Source organism: Canis aureus, chromosome 11 (genome assembly GCF_053574225.1).
Source record: "Canis aureus isolate CA01 chromosome 11, VMU_Caureus_v.1.0, whole genome shotgun sequence".
Lineage (NCBI taxonomy): Eukaryota > Metazoa > Chordata > Mammalia > Carnivora > Canidae > Canis > Canis aureus.
This window is the reverse complement of record NC_135621.1, coordinates 12,211,147-12,235,778: the sequence shown is the minus strand read 5'-3', so window position 1 is coordinate 12,235,778 and position 24,632 is coordinate 12,211,147. Positions and strand designations below refer to the sequence as shown.

Sequence of the window (24,632 nt, the reverse complement as noted above, 5' to 3'; positions counted from 1 at the left end):
GTCTCTATCTTGACTACTCAACTCTGCCATTCTCAAGAAAGCAGCCATAGATAATGGACAATATATAAATTGTCGTGTTTTAACAAAATACCATTTACAAAAACAGAGGCAGTTAGGTTTGTGACATGGAGCTATAGTGTGCTGACCCCTAATTGAGATGATGGGTATGTTTGCAACTACCATTCAAAGGCTGATCCTAGATAGCAGGATTTAAACATTTGTTTGACAACTTACCTAAAAAATTGTGTGTGTGTGTAGATGGGAAAGGTTTAAGTTAAAATGAATTTTCTCATGAGAAAGTTTTTAAGAGTAGGTATTTTCCTAGTGTGTTGAAGGACACATCAGTTATTTCCCTACATACCAATAACATTGATATAAAATCGGTTATTGGATGAACGGAATTTTCTTAAAGTGCTTATACACTGAATAAACAATACCCAACTAACCCTTGAGCCTTCAGCCTTCAGCCTTGCCCATCTCCAGAGTCTCCCTTGTAGGAATGCTAGCACACAAAGTCAGTGTCATGTGTTTCTGGATTTAGCTCCTCCTTTAATCTTAGTAGCATTGTGCATTATCCGGACTGTGCTTTTATTAAGGCAAAGCATAAGGCTTGTAGGAAGTTCAATATGATTTTTTTTCATGGCATCTCTTTCCAACTTCTGTCCGTGGTGATGGTCCTTTCCTTTTTTTTGAGATTTTTCCTGAGATTTTGACAGTAACTTCCCAATAAGGGTTTTATTTAAATTTCAAGCAAACAAATGAATTAAAAAACGTCGTGTGCCAGGTGGCACACTGTGGAGCGTCAGAAGAGAACAGTGCCATTCCCTTTGCCAGCAAACCTTCCTCCTGAACAGAGCTGCCAGCCTCAGACATAAATGATTGTATTCCAAAATTAGTGCTCACATATTAACAGGATTTGCTCCCAAATATGCAAGTAAATTTCATATGAAATGAGAGATAATATACTGTTTGGTATGTAAGTTTTCTGTAGGCTGCCCTGCTGACTCCCAGGATAAGAGGGGGAGGCCTGCCTTCTTATTACTCAGATAACAGGAGGCAAAGTCTTGGGGGTGGAGCAGAGGGGAAGGGTTCCGTCTCTGGAATTCCTTGCCTGTCTTTCCCTGGCTGAACCTGGCTCAAAAATCTTTCCTGTCTCCAGCTGAGCTTTTCCAGTGGTGTAGCAATCATGGCAGTTATTTATACTGCTCTTTCATACTCTATTCCTGCCTCTGATATTATTTTCATATTTGGCATTGGGCTTTTATTGTCTCTCCTCCTCGAGGTGTTTGTGCAAAGGGAGGTTTGGGGAGGCTTCTCCTTTTTGTGGTCAGTGTTTCCTGAAAAAAATGAATGAAGATCTTTGTCTACTCATTCATCAGTTCCATAATGCCTGCTGTATATTAGTCACTGTTCCTGTTCCTGTTCCCCCCTGTGCTGGAGGGTAAGCAGTAAGCAAAACAGGCAAAATTCTTGCCTTCATGGAGTGTACATTCTAGTGGAGGGAGTCAGAAAACTAAAAATTGTAATACTAGTTTAACAAGCGCTTAGTTCTTTGGAGACTAGCAAAATAGGAAAGGAGGAAAAGGAATCCAGAAGGAAGGGGAATGAAATTTTAAATATGTAGCCAGGGAAGACCTCACTATGAGGCAGACATATGAGCGGAGAGCTGAAGGAGGTGAGGGAGAGAGCCACATCCATTTCTGGAGGTTTCAGGTGGAGCAAAGGGAAAAGACCTGGCATAATGAGGGCCTACTAGAGGAACAGGCTGAGGCTCTGGGCCTGAACCCGATGAAGAAGAGAAAAGAGAAGAGGATTAAACCATGAAAAGAATATGGGCATTTACTCTAAATGAAATGAAACAGACCAGTTTCTTTTCTGGATTTTCGAAAGTCTGAATATGATCTATTATTCCACGGCATTTCCACTTCTTTGCCACAGAGTTGACACCCTAGATCTCTGCTTATCTCTCTTTTTCTATATTTAATTCCCTTATACTTTAAATGGGAAAAATAACACTTGCCTTTCCTTACAGGGAATGTTGATGGGATCAAATGGCCATCACTATGAGAGCATGAGTTTAGACTGTTCAGTGAGCTGGTAACACAACTATGTACTCAACAGTTGTTTATTAAGTGCCTGCTATCAGGTAGTCAAATGCGATCTTTGTAAGAGAGGAGGGTAGAAAGATCGAAGAATTAGAGCAGGCAGGAAGATGGAAAGCAAATTCAGTAAGGTGGAGAATGAGGAATAAGAAAATGGAAATAAAGGTGATAGCCCCAATGTGTCCAACCACAGGGAAAAGAGGATAGTCTTGGTGGTTGCACTGATAGTTCTAAATCTTACATACTGTACTTACTGGCAATATGATCTTGGGCAAGTCACCACTCTGAGATTGTTTTCCTCTGTGTAAAATAGAGACCTGACATCTGCCTCATGGCATGTTGTCTGGTTCAAAGGAGATAAGCATATAAGATAAGTACAACACCATCATCAATTTACTCAATACATATTAGTCACTTTACTGTTACTATTATCGTCACTCCAAGAGGACAGGAAAGTCGAAGCAGCTTTGCATCTTCTGACAGGGAAGATAAAAGCAAGAAAGGTCTCATAGAGAAAACTTGTCATAAGGATCCATTTTAGAAGCAGCTAGCAGTATGATTATGCACTGAAATTCAACTTATTATTTGAATTGGAATAAGCCTAAAGGGACACATTTTCAGTAATTCAGATCCCTAGGAATTTGGTTCATCTGGGAAACAGGATTTATTCTAGAGAATATTTATGTATAGGACAGAGGATAGAATTTTGGAAAAACTTGGTAATGCTTCCACATTAAAAACAAATATAAGAGACCTTGGATGGCTTGGATAAAGACTGTAATGTATTAGCAGTTCCAGGAAAAGCAGAAGACAGATTTGTAACTGAGCAATACAAAAATGAAATAGTGCTATGCCAAGGAAGAAGGGATTGACTTAAGCATTTGCCAAGTGCTTTTACATTTGGGACAAAGTTTATAGCAGGCAGCAGGAACAGCCAAGACTTGATATACATGAATCTCATAAAATTATCTGAATATATTCTGTACTGTAGTGGGCATGTGCCACTTTTTTGTTTGTCTAGCATTTCTTACTGGAGAAAATTCCCCCTCTCCAATTGCAGGTGATTCCTTTGAGTCTATCAATCAAGAGATCCCAACAGCCATGCCAGAGGGATAGACTTGTGATCCACAGTGTTCACTCAGAATACCCTATTTCCTGGCCACAATAATTGGTCTAGAGGAAGACACATGACCCAGGTGTGGCCAGTCAGGATTTTCTGAAGGAATGATATGGATGCTGACAAAGAGTCTCTCCTTTTGAGATTGTTAGCTGTCAGTACTGTATAAGCCTGGAGCTGGGGGCATCTGGGTGGCTCAGTGGTTGAGCGTCTGCCTCTGGCTTGGGTTGTGAACCTGGGATCCTGGGATCGAATCCCGCATCAGGCTCCCTGCAGGGAGCCTGCATCTCCCTCTGCCTGTGTCTCTGCCTCTCTGTCTCTCATGAATAAATAAATAAAATCTTAAAAAAGAAAAAAAAAAGCCTGGAGCTGCCTGGAACCTTGTTATTATCATGTAGAGCAAGATGCAGAATAAGCCCAAATCTAGACAAGAAGAATCAAAATAGAGGGAAGGAGGAAGTGACAGATGGACAGTGATATTCCTGTTGCTCTTATTTTATTGTTTTAACCTCTTGATTCATACATACCTGAATTTGCCACTTTTCAGTTATGCGATCTAACAGTTTGGAATTTTTCAAATTTACAACCAAAAAAGTCGATGAAGAAAAGCTTGAAAGAAATGAAGAATCTAACTGATGAAGGCAATTTATGGCAACCTAAACAAGAGTACATAATTTGCCCCAAAAAAAGATAAGAAATGTGTTAAAATATGTTAAGATATTACAAAAGATTTGGTTAAATGTGTAATTTAGTGTTAAAGTGGCCAAGGGACACAGTCTGCCAAATCAATCCCAACAAAAGGACAGGAGCTTAGCTCCCACAAGGACATGACAGATAGAACAGTCCTCAGTGTGTCTTTGTGGCTTGGGCAAAATCATCCTGGAAATTTGTAGTCCTATGACCCATGTCCTGCTCTTGAACATCTGATACATATGTAACTGTATCAGAGTCCAAGTCTTTCAACCCAGTAAACTCAATGCACCTGAATGGTAAAACAGCTCCTCTCTTTTGGCATATGATTGTACAAGTACAAGAGGCTTAGAATAAAAAATAAAGATAATGGAGTAAGTTAGACCCATAATATTAATACATTAATGTTTAGTAATAAAAGGTATCACTTGTGTGTTTAAAGTGTTAGTAAAACATCTGATGTATGAAGAGAATCTAAAATTTACCTTCATGATACTTTCTTATTATCTTAAGTTGCAAAGTTCTAATAATCTGATACTGTTTATAAACAGTCTTTGAATGTTTTGATTGGTTATGTTTTTAAGGGTGAATTTTTAGACTTACAAGTACTTTGGTTTTGATTGTTGAGGTTTAAGTCAGCCTTGTCAGGCATCTAAATTGCTTTATTGACTTATAAACATTTTGAAAAGTTTGGGAGAATTTAATTGATGACTTATTGATATAACTAATTGTATAGAGGATTTTAATCTGCTAGAATTATATAAATCAAGTAACTGGAGGGATTGTTTTAAATTTTATTAAAATTACTTGGTTTACAAGTAAAATCAGAATTGCAAAGCAAATATAAAGGCCTAAGAAAATGATAGTTTCACATTTACAACTTAAGTTAATTAAGTATTATTTCATTACTCAAATATCTATATTCCTCTCTGTGTACAAAAGCACTCGCTTCCCAAACATTGGGGAAAAAACCCACACCAACACACATGGTAAGGAAAATCATTATAGATGCAAAAGCCCAAGATGCAGCAGTGCTTCATGTAAAGAATGAAAAATGTGTGGCTTGCATGGGGCATGAGGTCAGGCAAACTGTAAAAATATTCATAATGAACAATGATGAATTAACTGGACCAGGTACCAGGAACTAAAATAAAAGCAAGAATACCAAATGTTCTTCCATTCATTTATTTATTCTTTCATTCAACAAATGTTTAGTGAATATGTACTATGCATCAGGCTCTGTTCTACAGTTCTAATACATAGAAGAAAGGAAAATAAGGATTGTAGTTTGAATGTGAAAAAGGCAAAAAAAAAAAGAGTAAAGCAGTTGGAAATGAAGGAGAGATGCCAGCAGCAGATTGCTTTGATAAAGCAAAGCCCAAGTTGTCTTGTCTCAGATTCTTTAGCTTTGCCTGATGTCAGCAAGCTGGGAAAATAAGGGGTGAGAACATCTCAAGATATCCATAGAAGAAAAAAGAAAAAGAAAATGAAATAATGTATTCAGTAATAATAGACTCTAGACGCAAAAGAAGAAAGGGTGGAGGGAAAAGTAATAGAGCCTGAGAGAAGTAGAGGAGGCAGCCAGCACAGCCATCAATGGTAAGAAAGGGGGTTGATGTTCAAATGAAGCCTTACAGGACTAATTAAAATGACACAAATATGGTAAAGTACAGTATAAAGTAGGAATAGGAAGAAAAAAAAAAAGAAAGAAGGGGTAAGTAAATCCGTAGGGTTCTGAGAAAAAAATCTGCATATGAGTTGAGGCAAAGGAAATAAGATTGAATACCAGTACACCTTGTTCCAAAGGACTGGAGTTGACTTCTCCTATTCATCCAGAGAATAAAGGAGACACTTGGTACAGTGACAGCTCAAGAAGTGAGGCAGTTAATCATACTGGAGAGAAAGGAAGGCCTTACCACCCACTACAGTACAAGTCTTTGCAAGTCCTGTTGACTACCTTTCTCACCATGCCTTCCAGTTGACCCAGAGGCAGACAGCCAGAGAAGTGGAACAAGTAATATAAATGGTGATTTTGGGAGATAAAATTTTATTCTGATTATTTTAAAGATACCACTGATAAATAAATATATTCATTCTTAGACAAATTAGAAAATATATAACTGAGTCAAATATAGAAGAGAAAAATCACTGCCACAAGCAGTGATATTTCTGAGGGAGAAAGGGCCATTGACTTTTTAAATTAGTCAAAATTTCTTGCAGGATTTGACAACCATCCTTACCCCATCCTGAAAGTTGATAATGATGACCCATATATAGGAAAAATAGTAAACACAATTGCCAAGGAAAAATAGTAAACACAATTGCCAGATCCCAATTAAGAAAAAAGCTTTTAATCAGCTAATCTAAGATACTCTCTTCAAATGAATGCAAAGATATGGTGGCAAGATTTATAAAGCATTCCTCTCAAGTGTTCATCACACTACTGATTAGCACGTGCTCATGAAGAAACAACACAAGCCCAAGGAAAGAACCGACCTAGAGGATTAGAAAGTATCAAATGTTCACATATGGCTGGGCATAATGCCTATTCCCACCAGCCAGACTGGAAAAATCTCATAATTCATGGATCATTGGGTAGAGTGCTCAGAACGGTCTTGCCTCAGAAATGGGACAAAATTTGCCCTAGACTAAACACTGCTGTGGCCTAACAAATCTTAAGGGTATGACCTTAAAGAATCAAAGTGTTTCCAAGTAATTTACTGCATCCCAAAGCCCAGCTCAAGAATATTTATAGGAATAAAAAAAATCCAACACTCAACAGGGAAAAACACCCAATGTCTGGCATATGATAAGACAAAACAAAACAAAAAACACAAAAAAAATAGGAATGCCAAGCACCATAATGAGGAAACAGAAATCAACTAGAACTGAGGTAGATGTTGTTAGAATTAACAGAGAAATACATTAAAAGTTATTATAGCTTTATAGCATATGTTTAAAAAGTTAAGAAGAGACATGGAAGATGTTAAAAAGATACAAATCAAACTTCTAGGAATGAAAAAAATGTTTGAGATGAAAATTGTATTGAGTGGGATAAACAGCAGATTAAACATTGCAAAAGAAAAGATTAATGAACCTGAAGACATAGCAATAGAAACTATCCAAAATGAAATATATAAAAAATATTATAAAATGTATCTCTTGGAGATAGAGTATGATAAGTTAAAAATGTATACTAGAAACACTAAAGCAACTAATATATACATTTTTTAAAAAGTTATAGCTAATAAACCAACAAAAGGAGATAAAATGGAACCATAAAAATAATTCCGTTAATCCAAAAGAAGGCAGAAACAAGAAAAAGGGGAACAAATAATAGATGGAGTAAATAGAATATAGATAGCTGTTGTTGAAGTATTTTATAAATGCCAATTAGGTCATACTGGTAGATAATTTTGTTTAGGTCTTCTATATCTTTACTGATTTTTCTATTCTATTGATTGTTGAGAGACAAACATTGATATTTTCATCTCTGTAGATTTTTCTACTTTTCTAGTTCTATGAGTTTTTAACTTTATGTATTTTGAATTACTTCTGTTAAGAGTATAAACATTTAGGAAAAATTTTTTTAAAAAAATAAACATTTAGGATTGCCATATATTCTTCTTGACAGACTGACCTCTTAATCATTACAAAATGACCTTTTTTATTCCTGGTGAGGTTATTTGCTTTGATGTCTACTTGATATTAATGTACCACTTCAGTTTCCTTTTGATTAATCTTAGCATATGTATTAGTCTGTTTGGGCTTTGGGCTATCAAACAAAATATCACAGACTGGAAGTCTTAAACAACAGAAAATTATTTTTTTTCATAGTTCTGGAGACTAGAAGTCCAAGATCAAGGTACCAGCAAAATTGGTGCCTGATGAGATCTCTCTTCTGGTTTATTGATGGCTGCCTTTTTGCTGTGTCTTCACTGGGCTTTTTCTCTGTATGCTCTTATAAAGTGTGAGAGATCTCTGGTCTTTCTTCTTCTTCTTATAAGAACACCAGTCCTGTCTGCTTTTATGACTTCATTTAACCTTAATTACCTCCTTAAAGGTCCTATATCTGAATACAGTCACATTGGGAGGTAGAACTTCAATATAGAAATTTGTAGGGGTGAGGACGCGATTCAGTTCGTAACAGCATGATAGCTTTTTATGTGTAACTTACACATTACTTTATATGCAAAAAGTACATGTCTTGTAGTAAGAATATAGTTGAATTTTGCTTTTTTCCCCCAATCCTGATAATCTCATTAAGGGTGTCCAAATAATAACATTTAATGTGCTTACTGATATGTTAGAGTTTAAATTTTTTTAAAGATTTATTTATTTTAGCGAGAAAGGGAGGAAGAGCAGAGAGGAAGGGGAAAGGCAAGGGAAAGGAAAAGAATCTCAAGCAGACACTATGGTTAGTGTGGAGCCTGATGCAGGTCTGGGTCTTATGACCCTGACATCATGAACTGAGCTGAAACCAAGAGTCAGACACTCAACTGACTAAACCACCCAGATGCCCCATTAGAGTTTAAATTTACCACCTTGCTGTCTGCTTTCTATTTATTCCATCTATTCTTTGTTCTCCTTTTTCTCGGTTTCTGTCTTCTTTTGGTTTAATAGAAAGTAGAATGGTGGTTGCCAAGGGTTTAGGGAAAAGGAAATGGGGAGTCACTATTCAATGGTAGAAAGTTTCAGTTAGTGAGATAAGTGAGTTCTAGAGATCTGCTGCACAACACTGTACCTGTAGGTAACAAAACCATATTATGCACTTAAAATTTTGTTAAAAGAGAGTAGCTCTCATATTGTGTTCTTACCACAAAGCTTGTTTTAAAAAAAAGGGGAAAAGATGAAAGATATAACCCGAGTAGCCCTATATCTATTATAAAGAAATTGAATTGATAGACAAAAATCTTTCTACAAAGAATATTGCAGACTCAGCTTCAGTGGGGAATTTTGTCAAATCTACACAGACTCTTCCAAAAATAATAATAAAGACGATAATTCTCAACTCATTCTATGTGGGCAGCATTATCTTGATACCCAAACTAGACAAAGACATTAAAGAAAAAGAAACTACAGGTCAATATATTTCATTATCATAGAGGCAGCAATTTAAAAGTGTTTTAAGAAATCAAATCCAACAATACATAAAAAGGTTAATACATAGTGACTAAAATTGGTTTATCATAAGAATGCAATATTTGCTTAACATTCAAAAACCAATGTAATTCATCCTATTAGCAAGTTAAAAAAGAAAAACCACCTATCAGTAATTTCAGGAAAAAAGCATTTGACCTCATTTAACATCTATTCCGAAGGAAGCTGTTAACAAATTAGGACTACAAGGGAAACTCCTCAACTTGATAATGAGCATATATACAATACGGTAGCTAATACCATGTAATGGTGAAAGACCAAACGCTTTCCTCTTAAGAAATAGGAATAAGACAAGGATGTGCCCTCTATTCAACCACTTCTATTCAGTGCTGCAGTTGAAGCTCTCTACCCAGTGCAGTCAGAAAAGAAAAAGAAATAAGAGGTACCTAAATTGAATAAGAAAAAGGAAAACTCTTTATATGCTAACAGCATGATTGTCTATTTAGAAAAACTGATGGAACCTATGAAAAAGCTAGTAGAACTAATAAAGGAGTTTAGCAAGGTTACAGAATACATGATCAATAGGCAGAAATCAATTTTATCTCTTATATACTAGCTACAAACAATTGGAAATGTAATATGACTTACAATAAGATTAAAAATATGAAACATGTTGGGGTGAATCTAACAAATACATGCAAGATGTATTCACTGAAAATTACAAATTGCTGAGGAGAATTAAAGAAGACAAATAAATGGGAGTGATATGCAGATATAGTTTGTTCTGGGTGGGGGTGTGGAGGGTGTGGGGGGTGGTGGGATCAAAAGACTCCATAGTGTTCAGATGTCACTTCTTCCTGAATTAATCTGCAGATCTAATGCAACTCCAAACAAAATCCCAGGAGAGCTTTTGATAGAAATTGACCAGCCAGTCCTACAATTTACATGGAAATGCAAAGCACCTATGCTAGCCGAAACAACGTTGAAAAACAAGAACAAAATTAGGGGACCAACACTACCGTTTTCAAGTGTTAGAGAGTGAATTATCTCCCCTCCCTAAATTAATGTGTTAATGCCCTAAGCCCCAGATAGTATTTGGAAATGTGGTCTTTGGGAGGTAATTAGGGTTAAATGAGATCTTGAGGGTACAAACCAGGAAGAGAACTCTTAACAAACCCTGAACATATTGGCACCCTGATATCAGACTTTCAGCCACTGAAACTGTGAGAAAATAATTTCTGATGTTTAAGCCACCAGTCTATGGCTATTTGTTATGAGTCCAAACAGGCTAATACATCAAAACTTATAAGAGTAACCAAGATAGTGTGCTATTGGAATCAAGATAAGATAAATAGGTCAGTGGAACAGAATAGAGACTCCATAAAGAGACACACGTATTTGGACAATTTGTATCTGATGAAAGTACAAAAGTATTTAAAAGAAGAAAGTGTAGTCTTTTCAACAAATGGTGTTGAAACAATTGAATACATATATGCAAAAAATTAAAAAATGTTCCATACTTGTCACCATATAGTCACCATAAGGATTAAATGAAATTTGATCACAGACCTAAATATAAAGCCTGAAACTATAAACATGGGAAAATTACAAAGATTCTGTAAACAACACCAAAAGCATGATCCATAAAATGAAAAAAGGTAAAGATTGGGCTTCCTCAAAATTAAAAATATGTATTCTTCAGAAGACACTGTTAAGAGAATGAAAAGCCAGAGACTGGGAGAAAATGTTTATAAATCACATATTTGATTAAGGGTTTATAACCAGAATAGGTAAAAAAAAAACTCACAAATCTCAATAATAAGGAAACAATATTTTTTAAATGGCCAAAAAATTTGTATATGTTTCTGATGAAGATACAGACAGAAAATAAAAAGTGAGAAGATGCTCAATATTTCAGTCACCAGGGAAGTGCAAATTAAAACCCCAATATGATATCACTACCCTTATATTGGGGTGGCTGTAAAAAGATGGTCCCGCTAAGACAGAAAGGTAGTGGAACTGGAAGTCTCAGACACTGCTGATGGGAATGTTGAACACTTTAGAAAACAGTTTGGCAGTTTCTTAAAAATGTAAACATATGCCTACGATGTGAACCACCCATTCCTCCTTTATGTATCCATCCAAGAGAAATGAAATCGCCAGTCCATACAAAGACTTGTGTGTTGAATATTCACAGCAGCTCTCTTTGTAATAGTCAAACACTAGGAGTTAAAAAGCAACATACTTCCATCAACGGGTGAGTTTGTTCATTGTGGTTTATCCACATAAGGAATGAGAACTATTGATACACACTTTAAAGTGGATGAATCTCAAAATAATGATGCTGAATGAAAGAAATCAGACAAATGAGCATATAGTGTATGATTTCACTTATATAAAATTCTAAAAAGTGCAAGCTCTGCTATTCTCACAGAAAGCAGGACAGCAGCTGCCTGAGATCAGGGGAGTGGGGAGGAACTGGGAGAGGGGATTACCAAGAGGCATGAGGACACTCCTAGGCATGATGAATATGTTCCTTATCTTGATTACAGTGATAGTTTCAAGGGTGTGCACATATGTCCCCAAATTATCAAATTATAGTCTCTGAATATGTGTAGTTTATGTTATGTCATTATACCTCAATAAAGTTGGTAAAAACTAAGTAAAATTAATACCTGCATCTGGTAAAAAGAAATTACTAAAAACAAAAAACAAAAAACCTCCTCAGATAGGAAAAAATAGAAAAGCCAGTCTCCCTCATGCAGTGTTCCACTCACCAATGATAACTACTTTTAACTATGTCTCTCTTTTTTTTTAATTTCTTCTGAGGATTGCCTCCATAACTCTGAATATGGTTATGCCTCTTCTTCTAGATTTGTCAACTTTAAATATCTATTGACCTCTCTTTTTAAAAATATAAGAAAATAAGCTCTCTCAAACTACTACTTTGCCTTTCTGATCTATGCACATTGAATTGTTAATTTTTAGTTCTTTTGTGGTTTTTCCATCATCATCACCATTATCCTCAAAAACACTTTCAATGTCCCAGACTAGTATAAGCACTTGAAAAATAGGTAAGTAGGTAGGTAGGGGGAGAGAGAGAGAAAGAGAGAGGGAGAAAGAGAAAGGGAAAGAGAAAGAGATAGGCAGGCATAGCTAAGCAATTTCCCAAGTTGAAGTGGGGAGGAAGAACTCAAACCCAGCTATGCTCTTCTGCATCAGTATAATAAAATTTTTAAAATATGCTTAAAACTGTATTTGACTCCTCAAACATAGATATGTTATCTCTTAACTCCCTTTACGTTTGATGAAGAAATCCAACTTCACTACATTTTCCTCTACCTCTGTACCCCTTTCTAAACCTCCATTCTAGCATACTATGGTTTTTGCATTTGTTCTGCAATTACAGTTAATTTTTGACACATTGTCTATAAATTGATTCTTTTAGTTGAAAATGAAAAGGTAGTATTCACAATATTTCTATGGAAAGCTGCTGCAGAGCCAAGGAGTCCAATTAAGCCTATAAAGGAGGTGTAACTCTTATCAATCAAGCTTCGCTATTGGAAGGAACTTTAAAGTTTGGAGAGGATTAGGACAGCACTATGTCATAATGACCCAATATGCCTTTGCCTTGTCACAAGATTACCCAGCTGCTTAATTTTTCTATTTGTTAGAAGAAGAAATCCGTATTCTTCTGAAAGAGGTTCTCCACAGAGCTTCTAATTAGGACTGAAGGCTCTCCAGGCTAGCCTCAAAGTTCTCATCCTGGAATTACTTTTCACCACAATCCTGGGTTAGAGCCACTCTTCCTTAGTGTGACTTTCTCTTACTTGGATTCTCTTATGTCTTGCTTGAATAATTCTTTCAGAAATAGTCTGTAGCTGGTAAATGGTCTGAACTCTTGCATGTTTGAAAATGCCTCAGTCTTCATTGATAGTTTGGCTAGGTAGAAAATTTTAGGTTCAAAAACATTTTTCCCCTCAACATCTTAGAGCCATGCTTCTTATTTATTTATTTATTTATTTATTTATTTATTTATTTATTTATTTATTTTGTAGCATCTAGAGTTGCTGATGATCTAGCTAATGTCAGTTGGGTTCTCATTTATTTTTGAATGATCTGCTCTTTTAGCTTTTAGAATCTTCCCTCTCAGTGTCTAAAATGTCACAAGAACATGTCTTGGGATAGGTTTGTTTACTCACCCTGTTCTGCATTCTCTAGGTCCTTACAATCTGAAGTCCTAGTTCTTCATCTCTAGAAAATTCTCATGTTTTCTCTTTTGTCTGTTTACCTATTCTAAACATCCTTTCAGTTATTAGATCTTTTGGACTGTTCTCTAATCTTTTAATTTTTCTCCCATATTTTCCATCCATTTAACTTTCTACTCTATATTTAGAGAGATATCTTCCATCTTTTTCCATTGAATTTTTAAGTTTGGCAGGGTTTTTTTGGGTTTTTTTTTCATTTTAAGGGGCCTTTTTGGTTTTGATTGTTCTTTTTGTAGCCTATTTTCACTTTACAATTGCTTTATCTTGAAAATTTCTCTGTGAAGAAACTAAATAGAATAACTTTAAAGATAATTTCTACTTCCTGAATTTCCATTTCCTCCAGGGTCAGTTTATTTCAGCCTACATTTTGGTTCCTACATCTCCTCAGATTTTTATGATCCTTGGCTATCAATTTATATTTATGACTGCAGACCAACTTGTTTAATAGAGAGCCCTCCTTGCCTAGGTCTCATCTTCTATCCACATGGGTGGGCCTTTTGACTAGCAGGCTTCACTTTAGACCTTTACTTTAGACCTTCACTTTAGACTAGATGAAAGAGGAGGAAGCAGGATGCCCAAGACACCCGCCCCCCCTCCCCCAACCGCCTCTCCCATTTGCCAGCCCAAATGAGAATTTTCTTTAGAGTGGGCATCACCCCTTTTAGGGCTCCTCCTCATGCAGGCTCTTCTCAATTATTTTAAAGATTTGTCCTCTGGTTTTAGCCTGAGCATGTGATGCAGGGAAGGGGAATGTGGGCTATGACTCACAGTTATTCCACAGTTGGTTTACTTCCAACTTCCCTCTCGCACTCCACAGAGCCTCTGTGGGTCTGCTGCCAGGAAAAATAGCTCCAGCCCCTACTGCAGCCTTCTCCTGTGAATGTGATTTAATCTGTTAATATAATTCCAAGTATTTTTTACTTTCAAGAGATTTGTCTGTATCTCTAGTTTCCAGATGCTGTTTCTCCCGTGCCCAGGCTGTCTTTAATTTATTATTCTCTGTTCCTCTTTACTGCTATTTCTATGGGGTTTTGGAGCAGAAAAGAGGTATACAGATGCTCTTGTCTGCCATCTTGAACAAGAATCCTTATTGCATCTTTGGGCATCTTTGTGATTTCTTTCTTATTTTGGGGCAAAAGACTCCATATAGTCTCCACATAGGACCATGGGACCATACTAGCAAGGCTAATTTCTCTTCTATTTGTCAGCTGTCTAGATATTTTAAAACTGGTTTTATATCCTCTTATCCTCTCCAGGTCAAATATTTCTAGTTCCACTAGCCATGCCTCATTGAATTTTTAGTCCTCCTATCATTCTGATCATTTTCTTCTGAACTTCCTCCATCTCTCTAAAAGAATTCAGTGCAGTGCCTAGCGTAATAATTGGTGGAAACCCTTTCATAGTGAACTAATCCTCCCTACCATATCACACATCCATCTTGTACAGTTATGCTTTCTTCCCTGCCTTAGACACATAAAATGAACATTTTACCACCAGCAGCTGCTGGGAGGCACTCTACACATTAGTGATATATTTATTTATTTATTTATTTATTTATTTATTTTAAATTTTATTTTTTTATGATAGTCACAGAGAGAGAGAGAGAGAGGAGAGAGAGGCAGAGACACAGACAGAGGGAGAAGCAGGCTCCATGCGCCGGGAGCCTGATGTGGGATTCGATCCCGGGTCTCCAGGATCGTGCCCTGGGCCAAAGGCAGGCGCTAAACCGCTGCGCCACCCAGGGATCCCTAGTGATATATTTAAAAGCCATAAAATTTTGGGAAGATAGCAAGAGAAATTTCTATCCAAGAATTTCCATGTTCTCTATCAGAGCTTCTAACTTACACACAATTACTTTATCACTTAAATAAAGGTTATTTAAAGATTCTTAATTTTGGTCATTTTGTAAAGAATGGTACTATGTGCTGAAGAAGAAATTTGGGATAAATTGTACCTAAACTGACTGAACCACACAATCGAACGCACCACATATATGTATTATCAAGTGTTTGCAATGCAACTTCAGAACTCCAACACATTTCCTGTTAGCAAAAATGAACACTTTTCTAAGAGCCTCAAGTTCTTGTAAAATCACTACCAATTAAAATATGTACAGCACTTAAAAACAATAAAAAGAAGATGAAAAAAAAAAGGAAAAAAAAAAAAGAAGATGAAGACAAACATGATACCAATCTAAAACATCACAGCTTCGGTGACATCCCTTTATAGCAGCAAGAGTTTTAAAATTTAAATACAATATTGTCTGACAAAGTGACATGGTATAGGCTCACAAAACTCAGGATAACACAAAGATTCTTCTGATAATGTGCACCTTCCTTGGAATATCCCCTGCTCCTGGCTCCTTGAAGAGCATATTAAAAAACTGTAAAAGAAAAAAAAGGGTTTTGAGTACATTAATATATAGGAAAATATTTGTAAATCGGGTGTATTTAAAGAATAAAACTTTTCATAGGAAATGTATAGAAGTTTTCAACATCTCTTTGTTTAAAAGAATTATTTAAGAAACTGCTCAGTGCTAGGCACTTGTGGTTCAATCATATACCAGAAATCTGCAGTCTCTATTTTCATGGAGCTTAGTTGAGTGAAAGGTACTCAAATTTGTTAAAGCACCTTCTTTAACAACTTGGGTTAAGGAGAAGAGACTCAGATGTACATGAAATGATGCCACCAGCCTCTAGAAAGCAAGAAGCCTCGCATCTTTTCCATTCTCTAGGCCAAGTTAACTATGTCAGTGACACTTAGGGAATGTTGACTCTGAGGAATCAGAGCTGGAAAGTTAGTCGGAAGTTAAGCCATCTCAGGAAACATTTGTTGGTCATTCTACCCTATTTCTTCTGATCGGTGGGAAGTTGGGGAGAAGGTATTCTACTTTCTGCAGGTGTGTGGCTGCACCTGGCACACCTGGTATTGTTGGGCCTTTGGGATCTCCTGCCTTCACAACTGAATCTCCTACAAGCCTCATAAAACACATGCTGCTCTTGCCTGGAGAGCTATTTTTAGCTCTCCATGCACACCGTGCTCTTTGATACTTCCTTTGCTTTGCCTGAAATGCCCTTGCTTTCCTCATTCACCTGGAGTCTTCCTCCTCAGGTTGCAAGGCTCCCCTCAAACACTGCTTCCTCTGGGGAGCCTTCACTCACCCCCAGGCTGGTTAGTCAGTTAGTGGGGGGGTTGTGGCAACAACTGTGAGAAAAGACAGACTGGGAAACGGAGCTTGGTTCTAGCTTTTACCAGATGTGGAGTTATGTAAACGTTCTGAACCTTACTTTTTCCCTATGTATAAAATACCGATATTTGCCTTCCAGGGCTGTTTTGAGGATTAAATAAAATGGTGAAGGTCAGATCCCTAACCAGAGAGCTTGGCACGCAACACTCAATAAACCTTGCTTTTTACCGCCTCCTCTCTAGTCACACCTTGGAGTTGGCATGAACTTAAATATGCTTAGAGCACCCATGGTCCTTATGAAAATCAACACGATTACAATAATAGCTTCAAGTTAAAAACAGTATTACAAATCGAAGCTTATTAAAGATTTCCCAATTAGTTACAAATACATTTTCTGTGGAGAATTACTATAAAATAATTAGAAGGATATTCTACTTGAAATGCATGCATACAGTACTTTGAAAGATCCTGATCAAAAGCCTCAGCAGTGTGTGTTCCAGGCCTATAAATTTTACATAGAGGTCAATTCTATATTCTCAGCATCACATCTGCCCTTGTAACTATTTTACAAACTCCTTCCTAGGCCAAGAACACAGTATATCCACAGCAAAGATTTCAAAAATTCAATAACATTATAAGAGCAATAATTATTATATTTAATAAGAATTTGCATTTCTTCCAAGACTTTGACCCAAACCTTAAACATTCTATGAATATTCATTACCTCTCATAACATCCTCTGTGGCAGATCCATAGTGCTGTGATAACTAAGCTGTCCCAGTATTCAAGGCCGTGCACAGAAGGCCTTTCACATCAGGATAGCAGAGCGATGCTGGGTGTGTTGTTGGAAGACGAGAAACTGGATAAAGAACATAGAATGGTTCCTAAACAGGCCAAAAAGTTTCACTTTGGGGCCTCGTTTTCAACTCCATTTTGAAAAATTGGGGAATCATTAGTGTCTTATTCAGCCACTCACTCAGCAACTATTTATAAACATAGTGGGAAAAAGTACAGAGTAATCAGGAGTGAGAAGCCTGGGTTCAAATTCCAGCTCTGCTGCCTGTAGCTATGAGGCCTTGGGTGAGTTACTTCCTCCTCCTATGGTTTAGCTTCCCCATCTATAAAGTGGGGATAACGATACTACATCATAGGGCTGTATGGAGCAGGGAGGGCCTGGCACATAATTAATGTTCCTAATTATTGGGAACTATTAGCGTTAACTTTTATTTCTGTCTTAGGCCCTAAGCTGCAGTGGTGAACAAAAGGACTCAATAAATATTTAGTGGATGAATAATGCAAAACCATAATAGACTGAAGCCACAAATACAGATTTTGGATACCCAGGTGGTTTCTATGAATGGCTGATGTCAGATAACAAAAATGTAAACATTCATATAATTAAGTCTCAGCAACATGCTTATTTGCCCAAGAGCAGAAACAGAATGATATAGTGAAATTATCACCTGATGTCACAACAGGCAAACCAATGACAGTAAGCCAAGTAGCTCTGTGCCCAGTGTTCTTTTTTTAACTTGGCTGTAGTAGAATCCTTTTTTTTTTTTTTTTAATAAGCTTGTAAACTTTGTTTAATTGTTAGCCAAAAACAATGACTCTCCAGTGAGGTCATGTTTGGAAATATATGTATCAACATTTAACTCAGAACCAAAAGAAAAGCCTCAATACTTCAGCCAAATTCTGTCTTAAAATTGAAATAAGTGAGATGTAAAAATTAGAGGAAGGCATATTCTCGGTTGGATCATTGTTTTATGCTACCCTTTATATGTAATAAGCACAGGGTAAAAGCACTTCAGGATATCACTAAAACTGTTTGCGGCATAAACGAGTTCGAACCACTGCGAAAACTTCCAGCAGTGCTTAAAAATACTCAAGAGACAAGAGCTACAATATTTACATCTGCCTACAAGCATGTAGTCATCTTAATTCTCGATTTTAAAGTCAGATATTTTCTTTTAAAGTTGTTCAAAATGTATGTTCTGTGAAAAGGAAACTTTAAAAAGCATTAATGTCTCAAGCTGCAAGCAAGAGCTATTAAGGAAGGTGTTGAAAGAGTAAATGCAAGCAATTGATGCAAATCTAAACCGGCAAGAGGGCCAGAGAGCAGAGAGGGCTGGGGGGAGAGATTCATCTCCCTCCAACTGCAAAAAGGAGAATGTGTGTCCACATGACCACAAACACTCTCCTTTATTATTTTCCCACAAATGACGAAATATTAGGAACCAGAAGAACTTAAAGAGTTGATCAGTACTAAGAAAAGCCTTCTTAGTATCAGCATAGATATAAAGGGGTGGTTTCTTTAACAACAATGCAAACAGACTACTGACAAGAGAGAATAGAAAAGCCAGAAGGAAGGATCCCTGGGGGGCTCAGTGGTTGAGCATCTGCCTTTGGCTCAGGGTGTGATCCTGGGGTCCAGGGATCGAGTCCCACGTCGGGCTCCCTGCGAGGAACCTGCTTCTCCCTCTGCCTGTGTCTCTGCCTCTCTCTCTCTCTCTGTGTCACTCATGAATAAATACATAAAATCATAAAAAAAAAAAAAACCCAGAAAGAAGGGCGAAGCCATTCTTTAAAATACAGTAATGCGAAGCTGCCTTCAGTAACTGGGCATCCTGAAACCACAGATGATCCCAGGTAATCACACACACACACACACACAATTAATGATTGATAAAGGAGAGAATTTGCTTTTATTCACAAGTTCCTTTGTAGAAAGGTATTATGTTGCTTTAAATGTCGCTCTGTTCAGATAGTGAATTGCATTTACATACAGAGTCCTTTCAGATTTTTGCTTCTGGTGAGTTATTTTAGTTGTGAAAACGAAAGTAAAATAATGTGGAAGTGCAAGTTTTATGCTCTTTGGTCCCCGTGTTCTAGCAGCAGCTTATTTGGGTTATACATAGAATATACTTTATCACCTTATTATTCTCTTTCTTTCACTTATTCTTTCAGGAGGAAGTGAATCCCAAATATATATGTATATCCAAAATATTACTTTAAAAATGTTAATGGATATTATGCCTTAACGTGCTAATATTGAATCTTCTCTTGGTGGCCAGTTACCACAAACTTTCATGGCCTAAAACAACACAGATTTGTTATCGTACAGTTCTATAGGTTAAACGTACAGGTCTCTCCAGGCTAAAATCAAAACATCGGCAGGACTGCATTACTTTCTCGAGGCTCTAGGGGAGAATACATTTTTTGCCCTTTCCAGCTTTTAGAGGTCTCCTGCAAAATAAATAAATAAATAAATAAATAAATAAATAAATAAATAAATAGAGGTCTCCTGCATTCTTTGGCTCATGGCTTCCTTCCTGAGAAACCCAGCCTGCATAGTGATATCTCCCTCTGACTCTCTCCTCCTGCCTCCTCCCTCCACTTCCAAGGACCCCTGTCATCACCCTGGGCCTATCTGGATAGTCCAAGATACTCTCCCCCGTCTCAAGGTCTGTTGATTAACAACCCTAATTCCATCTTTAATCCCTCTTGGTCATGTATATTAGTCTGCTCTGGCTGCCATAACCAAATAGTGCAGACTGGGTGGTCCGAAAAACAGAAATGTATTTTCTCACAGTTCTGGAAGTTCAGGGCTTGAAGCGCAAGATAAAGGTGTGAGCAGGGTTAGTGTCTAGTGAGGCTTCTCTCCTTGGTTAGCAGATGGCCGACTGCCTTCCCCCTGTCTCCTCTCATGACCTTTACTCTGAGTCTGTGGGCACAGAGAGCGAGCTCTGGCGTCCCGTCCTATGGGACTAGGTCCCCACCCTTATGACCTCATGTAATCTTAATTACTTTCTTGAAAACCCTATCTCCAAAGATAATCATATTGAAGGTTAAGGGCTTACTAAAGAAAACTGTTGCTCTATTTACAATATTTCTGGCACCAAAACCATGAGATTTTCCTAACCAACAATCAAGGTCAACTTTGCAGATAACAAGGGGTGTCCTACAATTTAATTCCATTTGACACTAAGTACCGGACTTAGGCAGGCTGTGTAGATTAAGAGCTCAGTCCCACAAGACTGCTCCCGCTTCAGATGCCAATCACATCGTCCCAGGCTGTCCCATGTGCTCTGACCAAGAAGCTGTGAGAGGTTCCCACAATTTCCTCTTCAGTAATTTGCTATATAGAGGCTCACAAAACTCAGGAAAACACTTTCCTTACATTTACCAGTTTATTATGAAGGATGCTAGTGCACAGCCAGACGAAGAGGCACATAGGGCAAGCTCCAGAAGGGTCCCAAGCCTACAGGATTCTGCTCCTGTGGCACAGGGGTGCGCTCACCTCCCTGCGCTTGGATGCGTTCACCAACCCAGAAGCTCTCTGAACTTTGTACTTTAAGGACTTTTTAATGGAGGCTTCATCATCCAGGCATGATTGATTGCTAACTCGGTTTCCAGCCACTCTCACTTTCCCAGAGGTCAGGATAGGGGTGATGGCCGGGGGAGGGCTGAAAGTTCCTGACCAGCCCCCATCCTGACACTATGAAAGGGCCCCCAGTACCAGTCCTCTCACTAGCATACCACATGACACTCTTACCTGGTGCGAGGATACCACGGGTCTTAGTAGCTCTTGTCTCAGGAGCTGCGGACCAAGACCAAATGTTCTAACAAAAGCTGTTGCTGTCACCCTTATCACCCTGAAAGTAACAGTTTTAGGAGCTCTGTGCCAGGGAACTAGGGACAAAGACCAAGTATATATTTCTTATAGCACAAGCTTCTACCTATGAATTATTTTTGGTGGGGACACATTTCACAGTCCACATTATGGACTGAAAACCTGTGAATCATCATTAAATAAATAAGATAGTTCCAGATCCTGCTAATTCACGGGTTTTCATGCTAATATGTAAACTAACATATTCACAGGTTCTAGGAATTAGGACATGGACATCTTTGATGGAGCCGTTATTCCACCTGCCATAGTACTGTACTTTGGATTGCAGGTCCAGCCTGCAGGAGTGATAGGCTCCTGAGGTCACATGAGGGATCAGCAGCGAACCCCATCCCAGACAGGGCCGGGAAGGAGGAAAGACACTGGAACAGCAGCGTGCTGGCTCTTTTTCCCCAAGTGGTTTTAATTGCTGCTTGAGCCACTTCCAGAGCACCAGCCTTCCTTCCTCTCTGGCAGTGGTTCAGGGGAGGATCAATGCAAGCACTTACTCAGAGTAAAACGTGGCAGTGCCAGTGGCGTCAGGCCCTCTAAACCTAGGGGCTGTGACCGTCGCAACACTGTGGTGACTCACGGTGCCCGGAGGTTAATCTAAACACTATCAAATGGCCTGTGCTGATCAGATCCTCTTGTAGAGCCCATGGGCCAAGCACTTTGTGCTTGGTTTTAAAATCCACATTTCCAGGTGGCATGATGAATGAAAGAGATGAGGAATAAGTGCAGTAACTAGTTGTCACAAAGGAGTATGCCTCTGAAAAGTCCAGAGAGAAGCTGATTCTCAGAGCAGGCAAACATGTCACATCTCTATATTCCCCTTTTATCATTCATGAAGGTCACTGGGTTAATCGGCCCCATTATTCATCATTTGTGTGCCAGGACACACAGGGATGTGGCCATCTTGATAAAAGGCCTTACTGTTCTCAAGAGGACATAATTAGCCCAGGGAATAAGTGATTTGCAGATTCCAACCCTAAAAGGAGACAGCAAGTATCAGAACAAAAACAACTCACGTGCAGCTTCCCCTCTACTTTTATCTGGTGCTCTTATTATCTCTACTTTCTAGCCAGAGGCTTGTTAATGAATTTTTACCCAGAATTAGCTACCATTCTGATATCAGCCAAAAGATCAAGCAATGAACGTGTAAAAGAAAGGAGATTAAGATGACAGGCAAAGACTTTCTTGTCCTCCTGCTAGCTGTTGAACACACACAGACATGCACATCTAGTAGAGCAATGAATGTGTAAATGAAAATACAATTCAATCCAACAAATCAAAATCAACAAAATAAAACCATGGCCTTGCTTGTTTTGTAAATGCTTTCAATTATGTGTGTAATACATTGCTTCCTAAACAAAAAAAAAAAAAAAAAAAAGAATAGTAAGCTGCAAGTAAGATATATTTTTTTAATTTTATTTATTTATGATAGGCACACAGTGAGAGAGATAGAGAGGCAGAGACATAGGCAGAGGGAGAAGCAGGCTCCATGCACCAGGAGCCCGATGTGGGATTCGATCCCAGGTCTCCAGGATCGTGCCCTGGGCCAAAGGCAGGCGCTAAACTGCTGCGCCACCCAGGGATTCCTGCAAGTAAGATATAAAAATACTCTAAGATATAGAAAGAATTTATGTTCTTCATGTTATGTTGGTTCCTAAAACCACACACACACACCCCCAAACACCCATATTTTAACTCAGCCATATCCCGGACATTGTCCACGTGTAAGATAAGAATTTTGAAGCAGCGCACACTAGAATACAGAAGAGTCTATTAGGCCACTAAACTGCCCCTTCATATACCCATAGCAGATATTGCTAATCAATCCTATGAAACCCAGAGGAAACTTCATAGTCCCAGCACTGGGTTCTAGGTGGCTGCTACAAAGCATTCAGGGTTGGCATTAGAAATTATATCTATTTGCCTCCTGGCATACAACAGTTCTAATTTCTTCCTCTCCACCTAGCTTCTTCCTCACTTCCTCCAAATATACACAGGCCTTACACAACAGCAAATAGTTTGGAGCATCCACTCTGTACCAAGCACTGTCTCAGGCAGTAGGAAAATACAGTGGTAACAGGAATTTACATGATCTCTGTTCCAATGTAGCACAGGGTAGGTTATACTTACTGAAGAAGACACACAATAAGTCATCATTAAATAAATAAGAGAGTTCCAGATCCTGCTAAGTGCTTCAAAGAAATAAAGCAGGGTGATGTGATGGAGAGACCGAGAATGGGGAAAACCACTGGCAGTCAGAGAAGTGCTGTGTGAGCGGTGAGTGGACCTGCACCCACATTTCCTCACCACCAGCCTCCTTAGCCATTGATGATCCAGTCCATTTCCTTTACTCTCATGAATTCTCTTTCTGAAGGGACACTGATGGCCTCTTCTGTGCACACCTCTTTTTGGTCCTTTCCAGGTACTCACTCAGAAGTTGTTATTGAGGCCCCATTTTGCCCCCAAACTCTGTAGTGGTCACTGCGGCTACCGTAGTAAGAGCAGGAAGGCCTGTCCATTGCCCTCATGGTATACAAAGGCTAACAATGAAACTAGGCCTGTAACAATGAAGCTTAAGGTCTATGAAGGCGGGAGTTGCAGTCATTATGGGAGACCACAGCAGGGGCACCTCATCTAGTCTGGGAACGACTGAGTGAGGTGTGGGACAGGGAGGACAGGGGAAGCACCGTGGGAATTAGCCAGGCCAAGAAGAGAACACATTCCAGGCAGTGGACACTGGAGGTGCGACAGAGCTCAGCAGGTGGTAGGAGCAGAAATGGTTCAGCCAGAGGTAAAACAGGAAGTCATTTCCTCTCCATTATTATTATTATTTTTAAAGATTTTAGTTATTCATGAGAGAGAGAGAGAGGCAGAGACACAGGCAGAGGGAGAAGCAGGCTCCTCGTAGGGAGCCCCATGCAGGACTTGATCCTGGCACCCTAAGCCAAAGGCAGATGCTCAACCGCTGAGCCACCCAGGTGCCCCGCCTCTGCATTGTTAAACTGTTCTGCTTACATGGTCCCTAGCAGTCTTCTTTCAGTTTTATTCCTTCCCTTCCAAATAACTTTCTGCTTAATAATTTATTGGGGTTTTTTTTAAACAATATTTTATTAAAATGTAAATGCTTGTGAAAATTGATGACAAATAGCTAAAGAAAATTAAAATGAAAATCAATTCCCTCAACATACTGGTCTGTGTCCTCCTAATAGTTTTTCCTATGCCATCTCCCTGCCTCTGCCTCTTTTGGAGGGGATGGAATTCAGTTTTATGTCCTATTTTGTTTGGGGGAAGAGCTTTTTACTTTACATCCTCTGTTGATGGGTACAAGTTTTTTTTTTTTTTTTTCTCTGTTTGGGATGCTAGATATAGTTATGATTAACTTTATACATAAACCTTTGTTTACATCGTGGATTATTGTGAGACTCCTGAAGGCAGATTTGTCGGGTAAAAGCAAAGAAGCATTTCTGAAGCTCTCAGTGCTGATGGC

At 38.4% G+C, this 24,632-nt stretch overlaps 1 long non-coding RNA gene across 2 annotated transcripts; it reads right to left on the bottom strand.

Moving 5' to 3' along the window:
• Nucleotides 1-15,476: 15,476 nt before the first annotated feature.
• On the bottom strand, nucleotides 15,477-23,632 carry LOC144323365 (uncharacterized). 2 transcript variants are annotated; one of them, XR_013388774.1, is made up of 3 exons: nucleotides 23,576-23,632; nucleotides 17,189-17,323; nucleotides 15,477-15,660 (listed from the first exon to the last, which is right to left on the bottom strand). It is a non-coding gene; the product is annotated as an uncharacterized LOC144323365 (long non-coding RNA). The 2 variants fall into 2 exon arrangements; XR_013388773.1 differs by lacking the exon at nucleotides 23,576-23,632 and adding an exon at nucleotides 21,020-21,246.
• Nucleotides 23,633-24,632: the final 1,000 nt, after the last annotated feature.